The sequence below is a fragment of the Lissotriton helveticus genome, chromosome 10 (assembly GCF_964261635.1).
Source record: "Lissotriton helveticus chromosome 10, aLisHel1.1, whole genome shotgun sequence".
NCBI lineage: Eukaryota > Metazoa > Chordata > Amphibia > Caudata > Salamandridae > Lissotriton > Lissotriton helveticus.
Genome location: NC_136071.1, coordinates 990,129,067 through 990,156,203, shown reverse-complemented (window position 1 = coordinate 990,156,203; position 27,137 = coordinate 990,129,067). Strand labels below are relative to the sequence as shown.

The window sequence follows — 27,137 nt, the reverse complement described above, 5'->3', positions numbered from 1 at the left end:
ATAATCACATGTGTATTTGTTTTTCCTAGAGAATATTTGACTGTTCTGCAGAGAAGGCCTGAAAAGTCTTTTTAGGTTTAGTTTGCTTTCTCTAAAACACAGGCTGCAAAGAAATGTATTTTGTCCTTCGTGAGTTCCTGACGATGGCCAAGGCTGTGTGGAGAAAGTAATGAATGTTATTAATGGAATTACCTTGCCAACCGTAGAATGTGGACACTGGTGCTGAGAGTTTGAAACATTGGCAAGATGGAAATGTGCAAGCCGTGGAAGAGATTATCAGAGTTTCCTCTGCTGAAGGACAATGACAAAAGTTGTCTGAAGACAAAAGAAATGTTGAACATTAGGTACACTGGAAGTGGAGTGATTAAACACCCCCCTGGCCTAGTCCAATGGGATTTGAGGATTTTGTGGGTTTTGATACATGAGGGGCTGGATCTTCAGTGAATTAAGGTATAACTACTAGTGTTTGAATTTTTCTTTTCGTTATGGCAGGCTTGATTTTGAGTTTGCGAGGGGAGAGAGCGGTGTTGCTGTTTCCTCACACAATTGGCTGGCTGTTGTTCTGCTGATCATGACTAACTTTGCTCCTCATACCTTCTTGAGGGTGCCCCAGCTTACTCCTCCGGCCGGAGAGTAGCTTTTCAAATTACTAGCATTTTGTGCTAGAGGTTCGTATGATATTCTAAATTTGCATTAATCTTATTTTGTGAATGTTCTTTACTCTTTTGTCTCTTTGCCTATCCACTCTCTCATGATACGGTTTTGAGATTTTATTATGAATTACTGTATTACTATTCTCTTGTATGATGATCTATGATTCAAGCTGTATTGTGCATTTATTTAGATAAAGCATATTGATAATAGTTTGTCTTTATTAATGTCATTTGGTTATATTGAATGATTTCTTTATTTAGGTCCTCATAAGTTAGGAATCTGTCAATCCTTTGCCAATTCCTGTCAACTAACAAAAGTTAATCGAATAGAGAGGATCACATGACTGAAATGAAATTTGGTAACTTGGTTTAAATTCACAGAGTGAAAGGGACAGTTAGGTGTTAAAAATCGATCCAGATGGTAAATTTGGCATAACCGCTTTCCGCTGCATCAGTTTCTGGTGGCAGACTTGATGGTTTTTTTATTACATTGGCAATTGATTAGGACACAATTAATAGTTCGGTTATTAAGATTTCGGATTCCTGTTATATGTTGTGGTCCGTCGTGACCTTAAGAGAGAGGGGTCCTAAGTGGCCTAAGATCCGGGGATGATATTAGCCTAAGGGGCATGTCTTAGTGAGGCATACACTAAGTGCCATTGCGTTGTCTGCTGTTGATGCACATATTGAGTAATGGCTGTATTTTCAATATTGCACATGGAATTTTGGAGTTAGTATAGTGAACATTTATTTGGGTACCGTTAGAAAGTGCAGCTTAAGAAGTCCCGAAAATGTCCACTTGTTTGAGAGAAGAATAACGCTGGTCAATATTCTGCTGGTAGCGAAAGAATTCTTAGAGTGATTGAATCTATTTTTTTAGTGGTTTATATGTTCTAATTTTGTTTGTCCCATGTGAAGATTGATTAATTTACTGCTAATTATTCTTGTAAAGGGAGGGTCAATCACAGGAGTTATACTGACGTCACAGGGAGCAGAGCTGGCATTGGTCAGCTAGTGTGAATTGTCATGAAAGAGTGATGTGCTGTCATTGGTTGGTTGGTGTGAAACACGCTGGTATTGGTCAGCCTGAACGAATAGTGTTTTTTATGGAACTACGGAACAGTTTCTTTGTTTTGCTTTGGTTTTTATCATAACGAACGAAACAAAATGAAGTTATTGAAAATGATGAAGACTTTGTTTACTAAGGAAAAGCCTACACCTATTAGCGAGGGAATTCCTGTTCCACCTGAGGGTATGCCTGCTTCTTTTGTGTCCTTAGAACGAGGATACCACACATGTACATGGTTGGAAAATTGGGTGTCATATATAGAAGGAGATAGGAATGTGGCGTTTCCAGAGTATAGTACTTTTAATGTGAGGATTTTTGAAGATCTGAGACATCAAATGAATGAGTTAAGACCAAATCCTAGACCTATGCAGTATGAAGCGCTTGAGGAATGGGAACATGGGGCATATAAAAGAGATAGGGACAGGTCTGAGAATAAATACAGAAATACAGTGAATAGATACTCAGAGGCAAAATGGGATGCCCAAATGAAGAAGTGGAAGAGAGATGTGATAGCAGCAGGTGAAGGATCATATCAAGATTGGATAGAAGAGGATCAAGAAGGAGGAATGTGTAAAGAGAAAAAGAAAAATATTGTGGAAACAGATCCTGATTCAAATTGGATAGATGATGATTTGTTTGTCAAGGCAGGATGTACTGCCTTTTACGAATGAGTTTCCCAGATTGAGAGAAAAACAAGTTGAATGGTACAAACAAGTAGAGAGGTTGGTAAAGGTTTTCAAACGTCTTGTGGAAGATTTAGATGGTTTGTTTGATATTATGGTTCCAGCTGATTTGTGGGTAGAGTGTAAGATTATGGTGGATTGGCCAAAAGAAGAATATCTCAGAGATGCAAAGACTGGAGCACCATCAGATGAAGTGATGAAAAAATATAATCAGGTCATTACCTATTTGAAGGGAAAGATTTCACAGAAAGAAACAGATTGGGTAAACATGGATAGAACAACACAGGAAATGAAAGAAACAGTGCATGCTTATTATGAATGGCTTCTACAGGTATTTAAACAGTATAGTGGTTTTGAGAACATAAACGATAAAGATATGGGACATTTTATATATAAATTTGTGTTTGGATTGAAACCGGAGATTAGTAATATGATTCAGCAGCCTTTGATTTGTTGGTAGAATAAAACAGTTAATGAGATATTGTGGTATGCAAAATATTTTAGTGATAATATTGAATCGATACATATGAAGTTGAAAGAGAAATTAATGTGGGCTCAGAGGAAAGCAGCACAGAAACATGGTAATTTTGTAGACCTTTCTCAAACAGGTTTCCAAGAAAAGGATCAGAATCAGAATGGCCGCTGTTAAGTAGGGGTCAGGAGGACTGGACAGCTGGGAGGCAGGAGTGGGGAGGGAAGGGGAGCTGGATTGGGCCGGTTGCGCTGGTCATGCTGGGGGGAGGGGCCACGGAGGCAGCAGCGGCAGGGGAAAAATACGGGTGGAAAAAGGCAGAAAAAAAGATCAAAAAGAGAAGGGAAAGTGCCGATAAGGCAGCAAAAGTGCACGCAGAGTGGTAGAAAGACACAGAGGACACAGAATTGAGTGAAAGGGGGAGATTGAGATTAGGGTGAAAAACGAGCAAAAAATGGAGGAAAGACACAGAAGGAGAGTGAACGGGGAGCTTGAAATGAGGGGAAAAAGAAGTGAAAAAGGAGTAGGGACACAGAAGGAGAGTGAAAGGGGGAGATAGAAACAAGGGAAAAAATTTGTGAAAAAAGGAGAGAAAAAGCAGAGTGAGGGAAAGGAGACAGAGATCCACTGGACCACCAGGGATGAGGCGCAGGTAAAACCTGCGGGTGGAGGAGGGCCTCGAACACCAACACTCAAGATTGCAGGGGCTTGGAGGAAGGCCTCACTTGATGGTGGAGCTGCGAGGGAGGGAGAGCAATTTCACTGACAATGAGTCAGTGATCTTGCTGACAATTTTGAATCCAGCTACTTTTTACGGAGTCAAAATTGTAAGGAAGTGGTGGATGAAGCTGATCATGATTTTCTGGATGTGACTGAATTGTGTACAAAACCGAGGCCTGATATGAAAACCACACCATTGCCTGAATCAGATTGCGTAGTGCTTGTGGATGGTTCTTGTTTGAGGGATGATAAAGATATCTTACGTGCTTCATATGCAGTTTGTACAGTGGCCATGGTCCTTCAAGCTTCATGCTTGAAACAAGTAAGTTAAGCCCACATTTCTGAGCTGGTCATGTTGACAAGAGCATGCATAAGTGGCAACAATCTGAAAATAACCATATTCACTTATAGTCAATATGGTTTTGGATTTGTCCACAATTTTGGACAATTGTGGTTGCAAAGTGTATTTTTGACATCATCTGTTTCACCAATTCGAAATGGTAACTATGTTAAGGAGTTATTGGTTGCACTACAATTGCGCAAAGAGATTGGAATAGGAAAATGTTCAGCACACAAGTCTGGATATGATTATGTGACAAACGGTAATCGATATGCGGATCCAGTTGCACGATTTTGTGTTCAAAATTCAATTTCAATTAACAAAGATACGCAGAAATCTAATACAAATTTTCATCTGATGTTTTCTTCTGTGGAGACATGGGAAGAAATTAGGCATTTGCAGAAAGAAGCTGTAGTGTAGTTCCTATATTCCCAATAGGCTCTGCACATTGGAATAACATAAACAATAGTTTAGACGTAGGACTTAGGTCGACTAGGTCTCTATTGAATATGTTAGACTTAATTATGAATGCCAGCTAGCTCAGAGGTCACTAGAAACTTTCTTGAATTCACAAGAAGGGATTAGTTTCTGACAACCGCATAAACATGACAACTTTGCTCCCTTAAGAATAAGGAGTATACATCCAGAGTCGCGGAAACAATAGATAGCTATTTTACTCAGTCAATCGTGCATGCTTAGTTTCACCAGAAGTGCAGAGAAACAGAGAGGCGGGCTTTTTCAATAAAAGAGGTTATTTATTGAACAGTCTTCTTTCTCATGCAAGAAGTGAATTGCTACAATCGCAATACTTGTCATAAAGTAAAGTGCGTACAGTAAAAGGAGTATTATAAAATAGTACTGTAAAGCCATACGGTGTTTAAAATGGATAAAATACATACAATGATAAAATAATGACTAAACGTACTCAACTGGTGCTTCTAAGATACGCCTACCCCGGTGTACCTAACCTAAGCCTAGTACAGGGAAGGAGTAAGTGAGATGTAGTTTGAGTTAAGATAGTTTCTGCCAAGAATCTAAATCAAGAATTCTCTAAGGGTCTAATCAGTTCTGTACCTTGGTTATAGAATGAAGGAGGTCTTGTATCTCTCTCTCAGGACTCGATCTCCCAGCAACTCGCAAGGGTGACAGGGAAACACTGGAGCTGGATTTCTCGGCAGGAGAAAAGACAGCGTCTCTGTCAGTGCGTCAGCGGGAGGGTCGGCTTCCTTCCTTCCCTCCACTTGCTACAGCAGGGCGTCGGGCAAGTAGATAGTTGATCTGCTCCAAACCACCGTGTGTTTTGCTAGGGCAGATGCTGGTATATTTATACCTGGAAGGTGCCGAGTTTGACGTAAGGTTGGACATAAGACGTCACTAAGAACTCGCAGTTCTTTCAGGACTCCGGGAGTTCTAGGACAAATCAATACAGAAGCAGGGGAAATTCTCGGGCTGCTGGAGGCTTGGTTTGTTTAAGAACACGTTGTGCTTTCTAGGAGTCTATGGGAGTAGCCTTGCTGTATTGGGACTGCATTGGCTATGTCTTAATATGGGTATGATTCTTATGCCTATATAAGGATATGATTTGATATAACCACATAAGGGCATAAATCGGGAATATTTAACTAGAGTCCTAGCTTCGTCTACAACAATAAATTTGTAACAAGGCAGGCTGTTCACGTAGGGCTGAAGATGAAGTGTGGATTTAAATTCATGGAAGACCAATAATGCCAGACAGCCTCTTATCACAAATGGCAAGAATGTACTGTGGTCTAACACATGTAGGAAGAGACACAATGATTAGGTTATTTAACCTGTTAAGTACTGCCGTCGGCCGTTGAACGTTCGGAGCACTACCTGGCTGGTGCTGCCCACGTTCAACGGCCGACGCAGCCCCGCCCATTTTTAAAAGGCCGCACTGCCGCAAAAAAATGGCCGCGGTTAACGGGTTAAGCAGACATGGTATAATCCTAAATTCAGGGTCATTTCAGAAAGTCTTTGCTAGAGATGCATAACTTGCCAGCAGCAAAATACAGGGAAGAAAGCTGTTGTCAGTTGGGGATAAACTGGAAAAGCAGCAGGTTCATTTACTAGACTGCAGGCAGACTTTATTCAACCTCGTTCTTGTAATAGGTTGAAATATGTTTTGGTAGTAGTTTGTCTGTTCTCTCGATGGGTGGAAGCTTACCTAACAAGACGAAATGATAGTCTAACTGTTGACACATTGCGACTGAGAGAGATAATTCCACAATGTGGATTTCCAAACTCTTTAGAAACTGATATAGGTACACACTTCAATAGTGAAATAATTCGGATGATTTCGCCAGCATTGCAAATTGATCAAAAATGACATTGTGCCTATCGACCAGAAGCCTCAGGTGTGGTCGAGCAAATTAATGGTACAGTTTAGTAAAGACTTTCAAAAGTGTGTGCATCCACAGCAATAACATGCTTTACCTCTAGTTCTGATGAGTTTGAGAAGTACCTCTGATAAAAAGACTGGATTATTGCCCCATGAAGTAATTATGGGCAGAGCAATGAGACAGCCAATCGTTCCAGCAAATCAACTGATGAATATAACTGATGATCTAGTGCTCAATTATTGCAAAGGATTGGTTGATGTGGCGAGTTCTATGTTTCATCAGGTTGGAGAAGTTGCAGCCACAACACAGCAAGAACAAGCGTACGAACTGAGTCCTGGAGGGTGGGTCTTAGTCGAGAAACACATGAGAAAATCGTGCTTGGAACCACGTTGGCATGGACCATATCAAGTGATACTGGTGACAACCGCAGCAGTGAAGTGTGATGGCTTACCAAATTGGATTCATGCAAGTCACACAAGAAGAGTCCCAAATCCACTTGAAAGGGCAGAACCGAATGAAAGTGATCAAATAAATCAAGAACAGACTAAAAGCCAAAGAGAGTCTGAACAGAGTCGAATAAAGTGGGCACCAGCTACTGGGTCTTGTGAGACTGATGTCAATGCTGATGCAGAAGAAACTTTGATTCAAGAGCAAGTGCAAACAAGAAAGGAAGCAAACAAAAGAAGTTCCGAAACGAGTCATGAAGCTGGTGAATCTGTGCAAGCGAAAAAGGCAAGAAAAGGAGACATATGGCCAAAGGGAGTGAAAAGACTGAAATACACTCTGAATGACAAGGTTCCAAATACAATGATAGAAGTATCGAGCCAAACAGAACAAAGTGACTCAAAAGAAGATACTATTCGGGGAACAAAAAGAGCAAGAGTTCCTAACACGAAGTACACAGCACCTGAATGGAAATACGTGGTGGCTGAAGCAGTTGATCCTACAGGCCATTGTAAGACTGACTGACTGAAATATTTTTAAAACGCTCTTTTGCCGCAGAAAAGACTATTTCAGAATCACGTGACAAAAACTGTTATGAGCCACCCTAAATGAACTGTGTTAGAACTTTGGGTGCAGAAGTTTGAAAAACTGTTCTGAAAAGTGCAGAAAAATTAATCTGGAACTCAGCTAAAGGCTGTAGAAATAGAAAAATAATAAAAACAAAAAAGAGAGGGGAGAAAGAAAGAAGGCCTAAAGAAGTGCTTGGATACACTACACATTCATTTTTATAAAAATCAAAGTTTTAAAAGTAGATGTATTAATGCTTGCTTTATAAGTGTCTTAATAATTATGTTTGTTTGGTTAACATTAATTGATGTTGTGCCCTATTTTATGTATCCTACTAAGAATTATATTACTAATAATTTGGTGAGTGAGAAAAAAAATGTGAAAAATCTTAAAGAAGATCCACAGACTAACATTAAGAAATTAACACTAAGATAATTCCATGAATGACTTTTTATTAAATGTCTTTACTAAATCATTGTATGAATATGTGCATACTAAGGATGCAAGAGATTGTTACGTGTGCATGCAATTAACGTCTTCTGCATCGGAGGGAGGTGACCTATCATCACCAACCTTTAACCTATGGAGTCTTGTGTAGTGTACTAACAAGTCTGTTCTGTGAAAAAGGTCGCTTGCAGAATTTCTATTCAAATTATGATTTAGGGAGTCATTATGATGGCCGTCGCACGCTGCAATAGTGGGACCGGCCGCCTACGAGGCGGCCTATCCACCTACCGCATTACGATGCGACCGCCACCGCAGCAGTCGCAGCTGAGATACTTTACATTGCGGTGGGTGCTGCTGGTTGCAGCACCCGCCGCAATATAAATAGGGCACTGAAGGTTTTGGAAATGTTGGGGCACCTATGGTGCCCCCCCCCCAACCCCAAGAGAAAGTGCCCAGGCAGAAGGGGGGCCTGCTAAGGGCCCCCAAAGTCCCTTTTTTCACCAACTTGTTCATGGCAGGTTAACATATTTGCAATGGCGGTGCCCAATACTGCCCAATGTAGCTGCTCAGACACGCGGTTGGAAAAGGGCCACCTGTCGGAACCGTGGCAGTCAGTCTTTCCGACCGCCACACAGCACCAACGCTTACCCCCGCCATCATAATGTGGTGGATGGAAAAGCGCTGTGCGATGGCCCGACACCAACAGGCTAGCGGTGGTGGGCCTTCCACCATCATAATACCCCCCTTAGTCTTTTCTGAAGTACCTATTAGAAAGAATATGAATATGGTGAGTAGTGCGAGAAACGCTGAATATTTTGGAGAATTTTTCCATATTACTAAAACGATAAATACTGTGTATGCACATCGTAACAATTTAACCTGTAGTTTGTGTCAGGAGGAGATTGAATTCACAAATTTTGTGGAAGATAGGAGACAGAATTTTAAGAAAAAAGGCTGTTGAGCAAAAGTCCCATATACCTCCTGCGGCTTTTGGAGAAGGTAATTACAAAAAGGGTGAGACATATGCTGCAATGTCACTGGATTGGCATCATAGGGGAAAGCTTTGCTTACTTAGCCAGAAAACTGAATAAAATGATAATTTCATTGGTTCAAGTGAATGTGACCATACTTTCCTAATTACGGGGGGGGGGGTTGGGGATTGAGAGGTGGTACATATCCTGTTTTCCCTGGTACATATTATGTGTGTGGTAAGAATGCCTATTATAGGTTACCTGTGCGTTGGTATGGGTGTTGTTATATAGGAATTGTCTTTCCGAAAGTTCATCACATGGATAGAAGTCATGGAACTAATGAAAAGAAAAGCAGACTAACTCAAAATAAAAGGAGAATTAGTGCTGCAGAGATTGTGGGTGATATTTTTGGTGCATTGATACCTTCAGCTGGAGTAATCTTGAATTCAAATAAAATTTGAAAATTGTCCACGGTGGTTAATCGTTTCTCAACAGACACAGTTGGTGGGTTCTTAATAATTGATGCTGAAATGGTGGCAATGAGATCTATGGTTTTACAAAATCGGCTCGCTCTTGACGTATTATTGGTAAAAGAGGGCAGAGATGGTAGCATGTTGAAAATTGAACAGTGTTGCACATATATCCCTGACAAAAGTAAGAACCTAGAGGGATATATTACCAATATTACTTATTTACGGGAAAATTTAACTGAACTGAAGGTTGACGGTGCTTGGGAGAAACTTGGTAAGCGTTTTTCTTCAGTGGGTAACTGGTTTTCAGCTTTTGGTAATAGCTTAGTAGGAAGAATACTAACGCCAAAAGTTGCTGCTGCTACAGGTCTAATAATGCTGGTAGTAATATATAAGAGTTTTAAGTGTAAGAAACAAACACTAGAGACTAAACGGAGAGCAAGAAAGAGAAAGAGAGAAGAAATAGAGTTGGAAGACAGAAGAGGAAATTACTATGAAATAGTAAAACACATAGATGGGGCTAGGTTGAAACAGAGAAATCTACTGCGTTGTAGGTAGTATAACCCGATAAAAATCAGACTTTGGGGTTTTTATGATGGCTTAAGTCGCCATCAAAGGGGGGTTGATGGAGCAGGGTTTAGCGAAATGGGGAGAGGAAAATTTCGCAATGTGTGCTGGAAAGAAATCATTATTTCCAGTGTTTTTCTAGTAGTAGGCTGCAAATGCAAAATGATTGATACAGAAATACCAGACAAAAGAAAATAATGATAGAAGCCATAAGTTTAAGTTTAAAAGAGACATGCATTAGTAGTGAAGCTTTGTAGTAACAATGATAATCGCATGTGTATTTGTTTTTCCTGGAGCACATTTTACTGTTCTGCAGAGAAGGCCTGAACAGTCTTTTTAGGTTTAGTTTGCTTTCTAAAATGTAGGCTGTAAAGAAATGTATTTTGTCCTTCGTGAGTTCCTGATGATTTTAAGGTTTAATATCCAGTAGTACGGGTCAGGTACGCATACCTATTATCAGAACAGCTAGGATGGGCGGACGTTCTTTCAGGTTCCCAGCGGCATCTTACTGGAACAAGTTCCCGGTGGGGCTCCGACTGGAATCATCTGAGAGGATCTTCCGGAAAAAGCTTAAGACATGGTTTTTTTCCATTTGGTAATTCCATTGTTTGATTCTTCTTTGTCTCTCTTTTCCTGGTATGGGACCTTGTCGCAGAGCGGGAACGCACAGGTTGTGCAACCAGGCGCTTTATAGGCTTAAAATTGATGATGACCACGGCTGTGTGGAGGAAGAAATGAAGGTTATTAATGGAATTTCCTTGCCAAGATGGAAATGTGCACGCCACGGAAGACATTATCGGAGTTTCCACTGCTGAAGGACAATGACGACATTTCTCTAAAGACAGAGGAACTGTTGAAAGTTAGGTACACTGGAAGTGGAATGCTTAGGCACCCCGGGCCTAGTCCAAATGGATTCAAGGATTTATTGGGTTTTGATACATGAGGGGTAGGATCTTTACTGAATTAGGATATAATTACTAGTGTTATAATTTTTGTTTTTAGTTATGGCAGGCTTTATTTTGTCTTTGCAAGGGGAGAGAGCTGTGTTGCTATTTCCTTAACTAATTGGCTGGCTGTTGTTCAGGTGATCATTACTCTTTAACTTTGCTCCTCATACCTTCTTGAGGGTGCCCCAGCTTACTCTTCCGGCCGGAGAGTAGTTTTTCAGATTGCTAGCAATTTGTGCTATAGGTTAGTATGTTATTCTGAATTTGCATTAACCTTATTTTGCAAATGATCTTTACTCTTTTGTCTCTTTGCCTATCCACTCTCTTATGTTACGGTTTTGAGATGTTATTATGAATTACTGTATTGCTATTTTCTTGTGTGATGATCTATGATTCAAGCTGTATTGTGCCTGATGAGCATTTATATTTATTTAGATAAAGCATATTGACAAGTAATCAGAGATTGTCTTTATTTATGTCATTTGGTTATATAGAATGAATCATTTATTTGTTTAGGTCCTCATAAATTAGGATTCTGTCAATCCTTTGCCAATCCCTGTCAACTAACAAAGGTTCATCGAATAGAGAAGAGCACATGACTGAAATGAAATTTGGTAACTTGGTTTAAACTCACGCAGCGTGAAATGACGGTTAGGGGTTAAAATTGGGTTGAGATGGTAAATTTGGCATAACCATTTTCCGCTGCATAAAGTTTTTATAGTACCTGAATGCCATATTCCCTGTTCGTTAGGAAAAACTATAGTTTTTTGGTTTTACTCTGTTACTGTTTTGGGATAGATGTCTTCATTTTGATGAGTTTTTCAGAATTGTCTTCCACAGATCACACAAAGTAAGTGATTTTTAAACATCAATGAAAGAAAGAGCTAAAATGTGCCACCAGATGCAGTCCACTTACTGACACAGACAATTTTCAAACCACAGATTCCTCGCACACCATGCACGGTTCAGTAAACCGAGATCTGCTGTCTACGAAATATTTACATAACTTGCGTATTTCAGGAACACACTTGAAAGACAGGTCGAAATACTTTTTTCTTATCTATTAAGGATTTGTTTCCAGCCATTTGTCTTTTTCAAACCGTAAGTACTCTTCAGTATTTTAATGGGAATCTCCCAATAGTTTGATCACCCCAAAATGTACCTTTGCCGGCTCAGCTCCTACACTCTTGATCTTGTGATGAGCGTAACCTCCCTCCTCGACATCAGGCCCAATAATTTAGCAGAGTAATAAAACAAATTGTCACTGGGACCAGTCAGTAACTGAGTTGAAGATCAATACCTTTTATTGATTACTTTTATTACAAAATCTCAAAATAGGCAAATGAGCAAAACAGAGAATTGCAATATCATAAAGGGTCAGATACTGAAATCAGAATTTTTGAAAGTCCCAATAAACAACAAAGATCTTAGGACAGCATCTCTAAATTATATAGTGAAGTCTCTCAATGAATGGACAGAGACACAGTAATACACGGAAGGTTTTAAATTCTATTTGTCAGATTCATAAGGAACATTGACACTATCTTGAGGGGGGAAAGGAAAGGCTATGGCTCACCCCCAAAATCCCGAGGTATTTTATACAAATTTTATGAATAGGTAATAAGCAAAAACTGCAAATTCAGCATGGAATGACTAGTGATAACACATTTTGAGCAAATCAGAATAGAGCTCATCACAATAATAACACTAACCCATTTCTAAGGTATAAGAAATCTTCCCACAGCTTCCACAGCAACAGTGCAGTCCAGAGATGTACGACATAAATTGAAACATGTTCAAACAAAGACTCATACACTAGTGTATAGCAGGCCAACACCATAATTTACAACCAAAGGGTCCTTCAGAATGCTACATTAAGTACATGAAGAAAGGTTCATTCACAATAGATGCTCTCTAAGGAAAATAACCAATTGGATCAAAGATTGTGCAGACAGAAGACACGCCACATTGATTGGGAGGGCAAATCAGTAGAAGCAAAATTAACAGAATGCTGAAACATCATCCATTTTAATAAAATGGTGTCTCTGATAAAATGTGTCATAACTAAATTACATTATTAAACCGACTTCTGAACCTCTAAATAAAATAGTGTTAAATGCAACATTAATAATTAATCAGTTACGACTATGATAATGATAGAAATAAATAGTATTAAAGAAAATTGTCACTCAAAATTGCACATTTAGAAAAAGTTTCAACAGTAGCATTTAAAAAACAAGAATTGGCAATGGCAATAGGATGGACTTGACAAGAATGTTGTACGGTAATGTGAAGTATTACTAGTAAATATCATTGGAAGGGATATGTATTTGTGTAGAAGTAAAGAATTGTGGAATAATATTGGCGCAGGTTAGGTGACAGTTGCACTGTCAAGTCAGATCTAAACATCCATGTGGGTTAATGACTGCCCTTCTCCTATCTATGCTGCAGGGAAAAATGCCATAAATTATCTAGTTATCCAAGCACTTGAACATCATTACAATGTTATGTGTGTGCCTCTGAAAATTCAAGCTCAGACAGCTAGATAAATAAACAAAGTGATCTCCGCTGTGTGGGGGCAAGCACTTTTTTTGTGGAAGCACACAACTTCTGCCCAATCAAAACATGTACCTCAGTGGAAAAGACAAATAACCAGACGCCGAGTAGGCCTTTGATCTCTTTCTCTTTCAGGTCCAGAGTAAGTATGGGTTATGTGACAGATTTGTTGACATGATAAGAGCGATATGTGCTTGTCCCAGGGCTAAGGTTCTTGTGAATGGGGTGAGCTCGGCAGTGTCCCTCTTAGAGAGGGGGACCCGACAGGGATGCCCCCTATCCCCACTTCTTTTTGCCCTAAGTATAGAACCCCTGGCTGCTCAGCGCCGGGATACCGCCGTTGGTGGTAGCCGTGTGCTCTATAAATGGAATAGAATGGAAAGATGATGATACTGCCTAAGGTATTGAACCTTTTCCAGGGCCTCCCGATTGAGATGATCAAGGGTTCTTCACCACACTAAAATCGTTGATCACCCACTTTATTTGGGGGAGAGGGTACGATTATCATTTCAACAACTACAGGTTCCCAAAATGGCGACTGGCCCTTCCAGACATTAACCTATATTACACAGCAGCCTAACTCCAAGTGATCACAGAATGGTCATCCAAGGTATCCGACAGACACTGGCTCCACATGGATAGGGTGGTGACGGGCGGAGCATATGGGGCCTACTATGGAAGCACAAAACAGACCGCCCGTCCAATGTTCACCTAAGCACACCTACTAAAACTACCCTCAAGGTGTGGGATGAACTCCACAGATCATCTGCCCTGACTACTTTCCCATCACCTTTCACACCCATACACTATAATACAGCCTTCCCACCAGCATGTACACCGGGACCCTTTGATGCATGGAGGGAGGGGGGTGTTGTACAATATCGGACCTGTTCCATAATTGTAACATCCTCACATTTGAGCATTGTCAGAGGGAATTTAACCTCACAGCCTATTAATTTTACCACTGCACTCAGCTTAAACATTCGGTGCTTAGGAGGGGAGTTCAAGAAGCAGCGACTAAAGAGCTCATGCCAATACGGAAAATGGCAAAATTGGAAAAGGGTACAAAAGGCACTATCTTTCACAAATATAAGATATTACAATCCTCACTGCACACTGAGCAACCCAAGCACAGGCCATTTTGAGAACATATTTTGGGGACAAGCATCACAGACACGCAATGGGACAAACTATACAAGGACATACAAAAGTTTAACCAATCAATGGGTATGTGGGAGGTACCTAATGATTGGTACTTGTACCACACAAAAATCAAAGTGATTTTCCCCAAGACTTCAGACTTATGCTGGAGAGGCTGTGGACTCCAATGGGATTTTAAGCATGTCTAGTGGGACTGTCCAACAATCCGTCCATTCTGGTCAGAGATTCTGGCACAGATTAAGGACATGCTAGGCTATCCCATCCACTCCGATCTAGGGTCGACTTTACTGGGTCTCAGATCTGAGACTCTCAAATACCAAATGGTTAATGACAGAATCATCCTATGGCTGTGTCTACGTGGAGGCACGCTCGTCCATGGCAAGCCCTCACTGTGGAGAAAATGGCAAGCATATTAGCAGACACCTTCAAGAATTTTGAGTATACATGGGGACCCCTGGTGGAAAATTTGTTACAGGTCTCCCTCTGTTTGCAGGTCTCACATGTATCCGGGCACTCAACCTCTTCCAATTTTAGAAAACTGTGGGCCGGGAAGGGGGCTTGGGGTGGGGAAATAGGGCAGATACCTCTGGGAGCCCTTTGAACAGACAGTCAAACCACACACTTTAGTGTGCATCAATGAAACTCTTTGCATCAATATTTGGGGGGAGGGAGGGAGTTAGGAGGGATTTAAGTTTTTTGTTGTTCAAAGTATGAAAATGACTAATGGTGCTGTTGCAATGTTTTCTCTCAATTTGATTGCATTCTCCTTCTCCGTACAGAAGCAACTGTATTTTTCTATAGACTTACACTGTATGAAGCAAGAGGGAAGGATGGAAAGGCACTTTGTAATGCTATGCTTGTGGGAAATTCCAATAAAAAGAATGTTGACAAAAAATACATGTACCACTGGCTCCCAACATGTAGGCAGAGTCAAAACCCCACTAAGTGGTGCTACCATTATTGTCTGGTGACAGCTGCACTGTCAATCCAGACCATAACAACTGTCTTTTTATTTAGAGTATGTGTTTTCCTCAACATGAGAATGCAACAAGCTCCCTTAATCGAGTACATGTAATGTCAGTAGTTACACTCCATATCCATGATAATGAAACCTTTTTAGGTCTGACTGTGGAACATTTAAGCTGTCAAGGTGGCCTAATGTCACCAATTCTTCGACAGAGGTGCAATAAAATGAAGAAGAGTGAGAGTGGGATTTGGGTCTGCCCCTTCAGCTACTGTTTGTCATGTGTTTTTCATGATGTTCCATTGCTTATATGGGCTATCCATCAATGCTCTGGCAAGTAAATGTTAATTACTCATTACAATGTGTTTATTGATTAGACTTTTGTGATGCAGCATCAAGTTGCCATTTGGATTGACTGTAGATGTGACACGATATGCAGCTTCTAGTTAAAAGTCAATGCATTTTATTTGATATATTTGCTTTGCAGACACAATGACATTTTAATTGCTGATTCATGGCTTCTAAGGTTTAGCCTTTTATCAGACATTTGGTTTTCCAACACATTCATACACAACATATATGGGGGGAGGTGCTGGTTTGTCAGAAGGCTTCGTCCATTGGCCTGGTAAACTGTCATTCTAATGTTGCTGAAAGCATAGGGCAACAGGTGAGCCCACTGTATCCATTGGTTCCTTTTACTTTGAGTGACTCAGCAGTTTCTGTGCCCATGGCTCACATCCACCTACAAATTGCTTATTTATCATAAGTCATAATGCCTATTTAAAGTGTGCTTTGTATGCATTTTTTATATTAAGTTACATTCCAGTTATTTATTTTGCCAGCACTTCAGGTGCCCAATTAGATGATGATTTATATTCTGACTCCTTTTTATATTTACTGTTCTAAAGTGTCTAAGTGGCATTGTAACATTGTAGCAGCCTGTTAGCCCAAGTGAGTGATGATCTCCCTCATAAATAAAATATAAATATCACCAGTGAAATGGCCACATCAGGGAATGCTTTTTACATTTAGAATTTTTTTGTAACTGCAGCCACGTTTTTGTGGGAGAATATTTGTTTTTTGTTCTTGCATTTTTGCAGCATTTGCTTGCAATAGACATTTTTAAAATATATCAAACCAGCTTGCTAAAGCTAGACCTATTGTATTTGTCAATTCTTGTTTATTAAGGAAGTATTTGCTTTTCTGATGCCTTAGTATGTTGTAAAGATTCAGTGCTCTTCAATAGTCAGACGTTTATTTCTTTTACTTTGCTGTCAAGAGTTATTAAAGTTGCAACCAAAGTACCATCCCTTTTTCAAAAGTATTTACTGTGCAATATTCTTCTGTGTATGCCTTTTATGTTCACCATTTAAAATGCAAACTTCACTTTCTAACTCCTTTCCATAACTTTTCTTCAAAGGGGCAAATTAAATGTGCTACTTTAGTCTGTTCAGTGAAGGCATCATACTTAAAGACCTGTCTTCTGAGCTCACACTCTTCACCTATTTCAGAACATCGCGCCTGTTACCCTGCGATGGTGTACGAACTTCAAGCCTGTCACTGACATACTAAGAGACTTTAACATCCGTTGCCAGAGGGGGCACGCTTTTGCTATCATCTTCACGTGGGAGGGCAAGCAACGGGCTATTTGCTCACTAAAGGAAATCGCACAACTATTGAATTTGCAGGTGAATTCGCTAGGGGCAGTCCGTACCGGTCTCAATCTCCCACCCTTGGACCCTTGAGACTTGTCTGAGCCATGTTGAAATGTCGATGCTCCAGCAGGCACATCACAGACCTTGCATCCCGATTAACCAAAAAGGTAATCATCCAACATATTCGTAACCTGGAGAGAGGTGTTTCGCCCATCCCCTAGGCCTCTGGCTCGGTCTATACAGGACACCTGCCTGTGCACGCTTTGCAAAGTACTGTGCTGCGCCAAACCTTCAAGGCCTTGATCATTGGGCAACCAGAAATAAATGAAAGCCTAAATGAAACGCCTCCACCAAAATTAATCTAGAGACACTACACCCTTCACTATGCCCTTCACCATGCTGCCCATGGCTGACCTTGCAGTGGAGTACCCGGATGGGAACGACAGCTCGGCACCCCTGGAACACTCTTGACCACTCCAGGATTGCTCTTCGCCCTGGTTCCAGGTGCCAGTAGGGATCTGGAGCCCCTGGGTCTCTCACAATTTCCAACCCCCCCTCCCCCTTGATTCAACCTTTAGGAAAGTGACTCCCCCACATTGAAGTGTTGGTCATTCGAGGACTTGAATGGAGTTGTTAGGCCCAGTTGATCTCCCATTGTTCATGTTTCTAACCATTTTCTTTTCCCATTTAGGTCATCCAGTGCACAGGGGAGACTCTTCATACATGGCACTTCCCCTTGCCTTGAATCTCTATGCCACCACCCAGTGACTGCCCCCATTAAGGCAGAGAAGCATCACTCCCCTGCTGCCAGAGCAGACAAAAGTGGAAAATGAAATGGTAATAAAATGAATTAACATTTTACTTTTCACAGCTCCCAGCCCAAGCAGTGTTTTAGTGCTTCTCACTCTACCAGTTTACACTGTGCATGTCACTTTGGCTGGCTGTCTTGTGATGGCCAGCCTGACATGCTCAGTGCAAACCTCTCCACCTAGCAGTCATAGACAGCTGGGTGGAGAGTCCAGGCAGCCCACTCCAGCCTATCCTGGTGCTCCTCTCATACTGCTAATCTGCAGCATGAGAGCAGCGCCAAGATTTGGAAAGGGTTGGCTGAGGCTCCAGGAGGATTCAAACTGACTGCACTCAAGATGAGGAAGCGAGAAAGAGTGCTTTAGTACATTTTATTTGGGTTTTTTTGGCCCACTGACAGGCACTATGAAAAACTTGCATTGCCTTCAGCCTTAACTCTAGAGCTCTCAGTCATGGCCCGTTATACAATGAGCCCAAAGGGATTGTGATTTCTTAAAGTTATTGTTGCTTATAATATATTATATATTTTTGTTTCGTAAATATCTTGTGATTAGATTGCTCTATGTTAACTCAAATTTCTCTTCTGTAGTTTTTATCTGACAAAAAAAACGTTTCTGATACCACGATTTACAGCAGTGTTCTAACATAAACTGCTTAGATTTCCAACATGATTTCTTTATAACTGTAATTTCCAACAGAGGATCCTCTTCCAGAGCAATTAAAAAATGCCAAGCTACATCAATGCGATTCTAATTAATTTAGCAGTATGTCGCCACTCCCAGAATGCTTTGTAGCTGAGAGACGTCTTGAAAGGTTCATTGGAATGTGGCATCATTCACCATCTGAGAGTCAGCAGAAGACCCATTTAACATTATTACATGTTCAAAGCACCTCCAGCTGAATTCACAAAATGTTCCCTTGCCTGTATGACGTATGTCCCAGCGAAAAGACACTTTAGCAGTGCCGTTATATATGCATGCAATACTGTGTCTTACAAGTGGCACAAATTAAAATGTTGCAACTAACATTAATCACACAATGCAATCCTCATCCATGATGCAGCTACCGGTCCAAACACAGCAGCTGACTCCATTGATCACACCCAGTGTCAATGAGACTTTTCTTGCATTCATAAAGTCAATATGTACCACAAATATTGTTAGGGTATGGTATGTGGTAGATAATAGCTTACTGAACCTTGCCCTCCCTGGCGTGCGGTCCATCAGGCATTTGAGTTAATAGCTCACCTTTTTAAATTGTTGCTAAATTACATGGAGGAGACTTTGTGGATGCCATGCACGATGTTTCATTTTCATTGGGTAAGCCTTCCCATCAAGCTGTTTGCAGAAAATACTGTTTTGATAGTATGAATGAGTGGAACTATGAGGTCACTGGTGAGAGCTTTGAATGTGTATTTGTTGGAATGGGCAAATACGATGTAAATGAATACCATGATATGTGCAGGCCCGAAAACGGAAATACCAGTACATGCAATGTCAACGTATGCCAGAACCTGTGCCTGCATAACAGTGTCAATACCCATAAATGCAATGTCAGTATATGCCATAATCCATGCACAAACGACAATGTTGTTACCAATAGAAACAATGTTAATGTACCTCATAATCTAGGCACGCATAACTATGTCAATATCAGTAAAGATATATCAATGTACGCTATGACAAGTGTGTGCACAATTTGAGAATGTCAATAGAAATGATACCAGTGGCTGCAATATTATTTCCAGGAGTTCCAATGAGGTCATGCGCGCCTCATGCCAGGCATCTGGACACATATACACTGGCCCACACTAGCTCTCCCTGAGGACAAGAGCCATCTGTGCCCTTATCAGATGCCCAAACTTGTTAATTTATGATTGAGATGTTTTTTCAGGAATGCAGAAATTACTTTATTGTACCTCACGAGAGGTGCATAATGTCAGCCAAATCTTTATTCACCTAGAGACTTTTCTCAGATGCATTCTGTCGACACGCTCCCGGCTGCTGCGTTTAATTAAACTAACTTGTTCCTGTTTTGCCAAGCGACTCTTGTCTTTTCATTTCTTTAACCTAATGCGTGCGGCGCATTTTACCGCCGTACGCTGAGTTTTTTTAAAAACCGCGTTACATGACGAGCTCAGCTCGTCATGAGCGTACGACAGGCGTACCTCATGACGAGCTGAGCTCGTCATGAGCGTGGAAGGGGTTAAGACAAATTCACATCTGAGCAACATATTGCTGAAGAAGGATGTATCCAAGCCCAAAACCATGGCAGTTTGCTCTGGCTTGTGGCCCACTGGAAAGAGATAAAGTGGGGGATTTTCTCTATAACAAGCACACTTTTCAACCTTATAGAAAAGTAGCAAATGCAGGCAACTCAAGACATCCTCTCTTTCAATTGCAAATTTGGAGGGTTTGTGGTAGCAGAAATCTTTGTTATCTGTCAGAGAAGAAGCAGTGTTAGAAGGGATGACAATGAAGCTGAATTATGGGTGTGGAATTGTTAGAGAGAATATCTATAACTGAAATCGGATGTTTTTCAGTAACTTCTGCATCTCTGTTGGCTTTGAAGAAGTGTGTCAACCTGGCAAGTCTCAACTTGCACTTTGATACTGTAAACAGTGGTTCCTCATGTAGGAAGAGAGCAGAATCATTACCAATGTGACGAGTCACTGTCAGAGGGACATGTATAGAAGCAGCATGCATTTTAGCTAGCATACATACATCACATGTGGACTCTCTCAAAGCCGGACAAGTCGTCCCCATCTTAAAAAAACCTACGCTGGATCCTGCTTCCCCTGACAACTGTAGACCGATCTCAAACATCCCACTCCTAGAACAAATTCCGGAGAAATGTGTGCAACAGCAGTTGAGCCACCACATTACCAACTTCCACTTACTTGATGACTTTCAATCCGGTTTCAGACCTGGACACAGCACAGAAACCACCCTCTTCCACATCATGGATGATGCCCTCCTAGCCCTTGACCAAGGAAAAACCTGTCTCCTAATCCTCCTAGACCTGTGTTCGGCGTTCGCTACGGTCAACCACAAAAGGCTCCTTGATCACCTCAAACTCCGGATGCGATTGGATGGTTTAGGACCTTCTTCCAGAATCGTTCACAGAGAATTCTAATAAACAGTAACTTATCCGCTCCCTCTCTGATCACAGTTGGAGTCCCCCAAGTATCTACTTTGTCCCCTACCCGCTTCAATCTTTACCTCGAACCGCTCACAGAGGTAGTACGTACCCCCAACATCAACTATCACATGTATGCAGCTGACACGCAGATCTACATTAAAATATCTTCCCCTGAGGACATTCATTACCTGAATGAGGTCTTGAAGCTGACGGTGCATTGGCTCACCTCTAACCAACTCAAACAACGCAAAAAAAACTGAATTTATCCTTATCTCCCCACCCAAACCCAACTCAGACATTCAGGAATGGATCAAACCTATCACAGCGTTAAACTGCTCTCCTACCATTGTGGACTCTGATAATCACTGGGAATAACCCTAGACTGCAACTTGAATCTGCGTGGACATATTAATTTGATGGCCAAAACTGCTAGATTTCACCTGAGCATCCTAAGACACCTGAAACCTTTCCTCGACACCGACCTAAAAATGGCAATCCAGGTACTAGTCATCTCCAGACTAGAATATGGGTGCTCTACCCTCGCAGGTCTACCCAAGAACTCTTTGGCCACGTTGAAAGCCTGCCTCAATGCCGCCGCCAGACTTCTAACAGGTTCTAAGAGCTTCAACCATATCTCTCCCCACCTCAAAGCTCTAAACTGGCTTCCTATCGAGGCCAGAATCCAACTTAAGCTGGCTTGTATCACTCACAAGTTTCCATACTCCAAATCCCCATCGTTTCTCACCCAGAAACTCGTGATATCTGGAGGAGTCAGAAATTCACAATCCGCCAGAGACCTTTTGCACCAACCAGCACGCTTGTGAAAAAAAAAACATACAATCGGGCCTTCTCTGGGGCCACCCCAAGAATATGGAACTCACTCCCGCCCACCATCAGAAGACTTCCATCTTTGGCACATTTTAAAAAGGAATTATAAATGGGGTTACCCGTAGGACCACTGGACCCGGGTAAAAAATGGAATATAAACAAATGGTCACAGTGGAAAATTGATTTTGAATTCATGTATGTAGAACCGAATTCAAATGCATTAAATAATTCAACCTTCACTGCAAAAACAAATGATTTCTTATGATTTAATTTGCATCACAGAATCAAAATTAATCCAAACATAAGAGTATGCGATTAATCAACATTGATACACATTGGTGCTCATAAAGAAAAAAAGGAGGGGGTGGGGTTGGAGAGTGATCAAGGGAAATATTATTGACGGTCCCAACACATGGTATTTTTTTAAGGGCACTGCACAATCGCTCAGTTTGTCAAAGACTACAGTGAACTCACTAGCAGTAAAGCATGCAGGTTTGTTTTGGAAAGGCCCCATGTACCAAAAGGAGAACGAAAGAGCTATGGGCATCTCTCAGTCAGAATCAATCAATCAATCAGGGGGTTTGTAAGCTCACTACTCACCCGCGAGGGTCTCAAGGTGCTTAGAAGGGGGCCGCTGGTCTGTTCGCCAAAGAGCCAGGTCTTGAGAGTCTTCCTGAAGGAGTTCAGGAAGTGGGCACATCTGATGTCTACAGGGAGCTCGTTCCAGGTCTTGGCTGCGATGTGAGAGAATGATCTCCTTCCTGCTCTGGCTCTGTGGAAGTGTGAGGTTTTGGCCAGTGCGAGGTTGGAGGATCGAGGTTTCTTTTTGGTATGTGGAAGTTGATTCTGTCATTGAGGTATTTGGGTCAGGTGTTGTGTAGGCATTTGTAGGCGTGGTTGAGGACTTTGAAGGTGACACTTTTCTCCACGGGGAGCCAGTGGACGCTTCGTAGGTGTTGACTGATGTGTTCGTGTCGGGGGATGTCCAGGACGAGTCTGGCGGTGGTGTTCTGTATTGTCTGGATTCTGTAGAGTGCATTTCCATAGTCCAGTCTGCTCGTGATGAGTGCACGGGTGACTGTCTTCCTTGCCTCGGCGGGGATCCATTTGAAGGTTTTTCTGAGGATGGGGAGGGTGTTGAAGCAGCTGGAGGTGACGGCGTTGACCTGTCGGGTCATGGTGAGGGATGAGTCGTGTATGATGCCGAAGTTTTTGGTATGGTCCTAGGGGGTCAGTGGGCTTCCGAGGGTGCTCGACCACCAGGTGTTGTCCTATGTTGAAGGGGTGGTTTCAAGGACGAGGACTTCTGTCTTCTCGGCGTTGAGCTTAAGGCAGCTGTTGGTCATCCAGACTGTGACGTCCCGCATTCCTTTCTGGAAGTTGAGTTTGGCGGTGGTGGGGTCTTTGGTGAGGTCGAGGATAAGCTGGGTGTCGTGGGAATAGGATACTATGTTGATGCCGTGTTGTCAGCGAGGACGGGCAAGTAGATGTTGAAGAGGGTCGGGCTCAATGATGACCCCTGAGGGACTCTGTAGGTGATTCTCGTGGGCTCGGAGAGGAAGGGTAACAATCTGATTATTTGGCTTCTTCCACTGAGGAATGATCAGATCCAGTCTAGGGCTGCTCCTTGTATGCCGGCATCGTGTTCTTTGGCGGCGAGTGTTCGGTGGGAGATGGGGTCGAAGGATGCTGATAGGTCCAGTAGGATAAGGGCTGCGCAGTGGCCTTGTTCCAGGAGGGTGCGGATGTTTTCTGTGGCGGCGAGTAAGGCGGTCTTAGTGCTGTGGTTGCTTTGGAATCCAGATTGGGACGGGTCGAGGATGGCGTTGTCTTCGATGAATTGTGTCAGTTCCCTGTTGACTGTTTTCTCTGCAACTTTGGCCGTGAAGGGGAGGAGCAAGATGAGTCGGTAGTTCTTGAGGTCAGTGGGGTCGGCTGTGGGCTTTTTGAGCAGGGGACGGACTTCGGAGTGTTTCTAGTCATCTGGGAAGGTGTTGAAGGTGGTGTTGATGGTGCATTGTAGTTCGGGTGCAATGGCGGCGGTGGCTCTGTGGTTGATGTATGGGCGCAGGGATTCGTGGCGGCACCGGAGCAGATGCCTTTCATGGTTGACGCAGTGTTTTCAGTTGTGATCGGTGTCCAGGAGGAGATGGTGGGCTGGTGGGTGTGTGTGGGGGTTGGACAGGCTGTGGCATCTGGTGGAAGGTCGATGAATTTGTCGTAGAGGTTCATTATCAGGTAATCAGACCTGGAGTGGGGAATAGATGGTTTGGCTCGCAAAGTCTAATTTTACTTCTTTTAGCGAAAGGGCATTCATGGCGTGTGCCCCGAGTGGCAAAAGCCCTTTGAAAAGAACTACAGCAAGACATTCAAATGAAGGGATATGTTCTGGCCTTTGGGAAAGCATTGGAAAGGTTGCTTTCCAAAAAGGTCATATAAGTTTACTGTACATTCAGTTAAAGACGTCTAATCTCTACGGTTTAATTGTGCTCTCTCGATGAAGACATCTTTTGTGAGCGCTTTAACACAAAGGTGTTTCCCCGGATTACAGTTTCTCAAATAATTATGGTAAATAAGCGTCTCTTTGGAGCATAATGCCTGCCCATTCAGGTCAAGAGGCCTGTGGCTCAGAACTCACAATGGGTGTTCTGCGACAAGCTTCTGTAAAAGCAATTCCTATGAGTGAGATCTGCCCAGGACTAAACCTCCTTCATCTAAATTAAGTGACATGACCTCTGGACACACAAAGGGCTGCTGTGTTTCAGTTTTACCTGGAAGAGGTTTCTTTCATGCACACTACAGGAAACTAATCCTTCTCCACCTTGTTGTACCACAAGTCGTCATATAAGCTGTTGATTTTTGCCTCGGTTAAACCAACGCTGGATATAAGGAATAGACATAACTCACTGGTTAACTGGAGGTAACATTTCAAAACACTGCCGGCATAACCCCAAAAAATAAACATTTCAATACCATACACGAAAAAATGTTAAAACATATATTGATTAAAAAGTTACATTTATCTAATTAAACATAGGGGAAAAAAATCAAAAGTGCTTGCTAACCCAATCAAAAAGAAAAGTGCAAAGTTACCAAATATAAAACCCTAATTAAAAATTAATGGATAATAATAGAACACACCACGAACAATCTGGCTGAAGTGGGAGAAGAATGTTACATGATAGAAGCAACTACAATTGAGACTGAAATAAGTACACATTGATTTATTTAACAATACGAAATGTATTTAATCTAACAACTCCTAACACAAATCTAAATTACATTTGAATTGTAATTGCAAAATAAAATGTCCCTGAACTTCTAAACACAGAAACATCCATTGAAAAGCTTTCTAATTAAAAGCTGTGTGAAACAAAAGTTTTTTTAATCCTTTACAAGAACATAAACAGCTTAACGACCCAAGAAGAGAAATAGTTAATTTAAAAAACATATATTTCATAAACCAAAGAATGTTAACTCAACTGACTTAAATAACCTCAGGGTAACCTGTATTGACCTATAAGATAGGCAGACTCTAAGGAAAAAACTATAAAGGAAAGATCACATTTGGAATTCTCAACATATTGTTCCAATGGTTGCTATGGACAAGCTACAACCATTATTGAAGGCATTGAAATTATCAGAAACCATAAACACCTCCTTTCCAGTGCTGAAATAGAAACCAGATAAATAGCACATGACCTGAAAGCTACCAAGTGACCCTCCCCCAAATCCCCGCACAAGTAGCTGGGCAAATCTCACCAACATGAAACCTTAAAATACTTTACAGCAAGAAAATGAAGAAAAACGAAACTGGGATCCCTCTCCTTAAACTAACACCCACTAAGGAAGAGTTCATACTCTGGGACAACAATAATAATTACAATATAATAAAAATATCCAGTATTGCCAATGGCATACTAAACACATTGGCTAATGGACAGGACATTCCAATAATGCCTGCCCACTCCCAATGTTTTACCAAATGTACACAGGCAAACTTGTATCAACAATATTGCCTTAGTCTATGGCATTGCACCCAATAAGCAAGGGTCAAGCCTCCAAGAACTAATCACAGTAATGCCTCAAAAAATGCTTATGCGCAAATGCAGTGATAAACACCACAACCAAAACCTGCCCCAAAACACTTTTGCTCAAGTCATTAGGAGCCACTAACAAAAACCTGCACTAAATGTGACATATTCCATTTACCGCAAATTCACTTTTGTATTAAAAAAAGTAATAGCTTGTGTACCTTACACTGGTTACTAAGCACTATAACCTTGCAATAGACCCATTTTACAACAAAGCCTGTGAAGCTAAAATCACCCATTTCTTAGACTATTTTCAGGACACCTAGATAGGATGCTTGTCCCTTTTAAGGCAAATCCACCAACCCAGATTACACATTCAATGGTAGAATGTCTACAAAAGCATAAAGAAGCCACAAAGATAAATAATGCCACAGAGGTGTGGCATCTCTTTTTCCAGGGAACCCTTGGTAGACATTTCCCCACCCTTTACCAATGTATTTAAGTCCACAAGAAAGAGCATAGCTACCAAGAACTTACACAAAAAGAACCCCAGCTCAAACTTCGTGCTACAGTCTCCAAACAGACTCAATATGTGTGCAATATGAAATGTTTCAACATTCACCTATCTGTAAACATTTAAGGCCTAGATCACTTGGAATCAAAAGCATACACCCTCATATAACAAAAAAAAACAAATTTACACTAACAATAGAGTAATCATCCATAACAAACTAAAACCAAAAGACCTAGCTAAAAACCAGGACTATAATACCTTTTTAAAAACCTTGTATAAGTAACTTACCCAGTACATCCTTTTTCCTCCATCCTTGGGCTTCAGCTTCTTTTAACTATCTTTTTTAAATAAAACTGTACGCCTCTGCAGTCAACGAAAAGATATACCAGATAAACAATTTACCTTCCATACAACAACTTAAAAAAACTGTAGAACACAAGCTCCAAACAATATGAGAAAATAAAAAAATGTAAACAAACGCAGCAATTCCTATTAAAAATATATATAAAGCACAAAACACCTGCTTTAGTCACTGATAAACATAAATTAATAATAACACATGGAATTAAAAACTGCACAGAGATTATTCTAAAATAATTGAGAAAAATTAAAGACACTTTCAAATGTCAGCAACCACCTCTGGTATTGCTACGGAGCCACCATATAACATGAACAATAGAGAAAATGGAGAACCGCAATTTGCCAAGCTAGTAAAAAGTTCTATCTTATTGGGAAATGCCGCCACGGTAAAAACAGATGTCGTACTT

The 27,137-nt window shown here is 41.3% G+C and overlaps 1 long non-coding RNA gene across 3 annotated transcripts in view; it reads left to right on the top strand.

Moving 5' to 3' along the window:
• LOC144784707 (uncharacterized) overlaps nt 1-19,894 on the top strand; it is a 151,918-nt gene extending 132,024 nt beyond the window's left edge. For 2 of the 3 annotated variants that reach the window (XR_013601696.1, XR_013601697.1), the window contains 2 exons: nt 493-668; nt 16,812-19,894. This is a non-coding gene — a long non-coding RNA (uncharacterized LOC144784707). The remainder of the gene's footprint in view (nt 1-492; nt 669-16,811) is intronic. The other variant, XR_013601698.1, reaches the window with a different exon arrangement.
• Nucleotides 19,895-27,137: the final 7,243 nt, after the last annotated feature.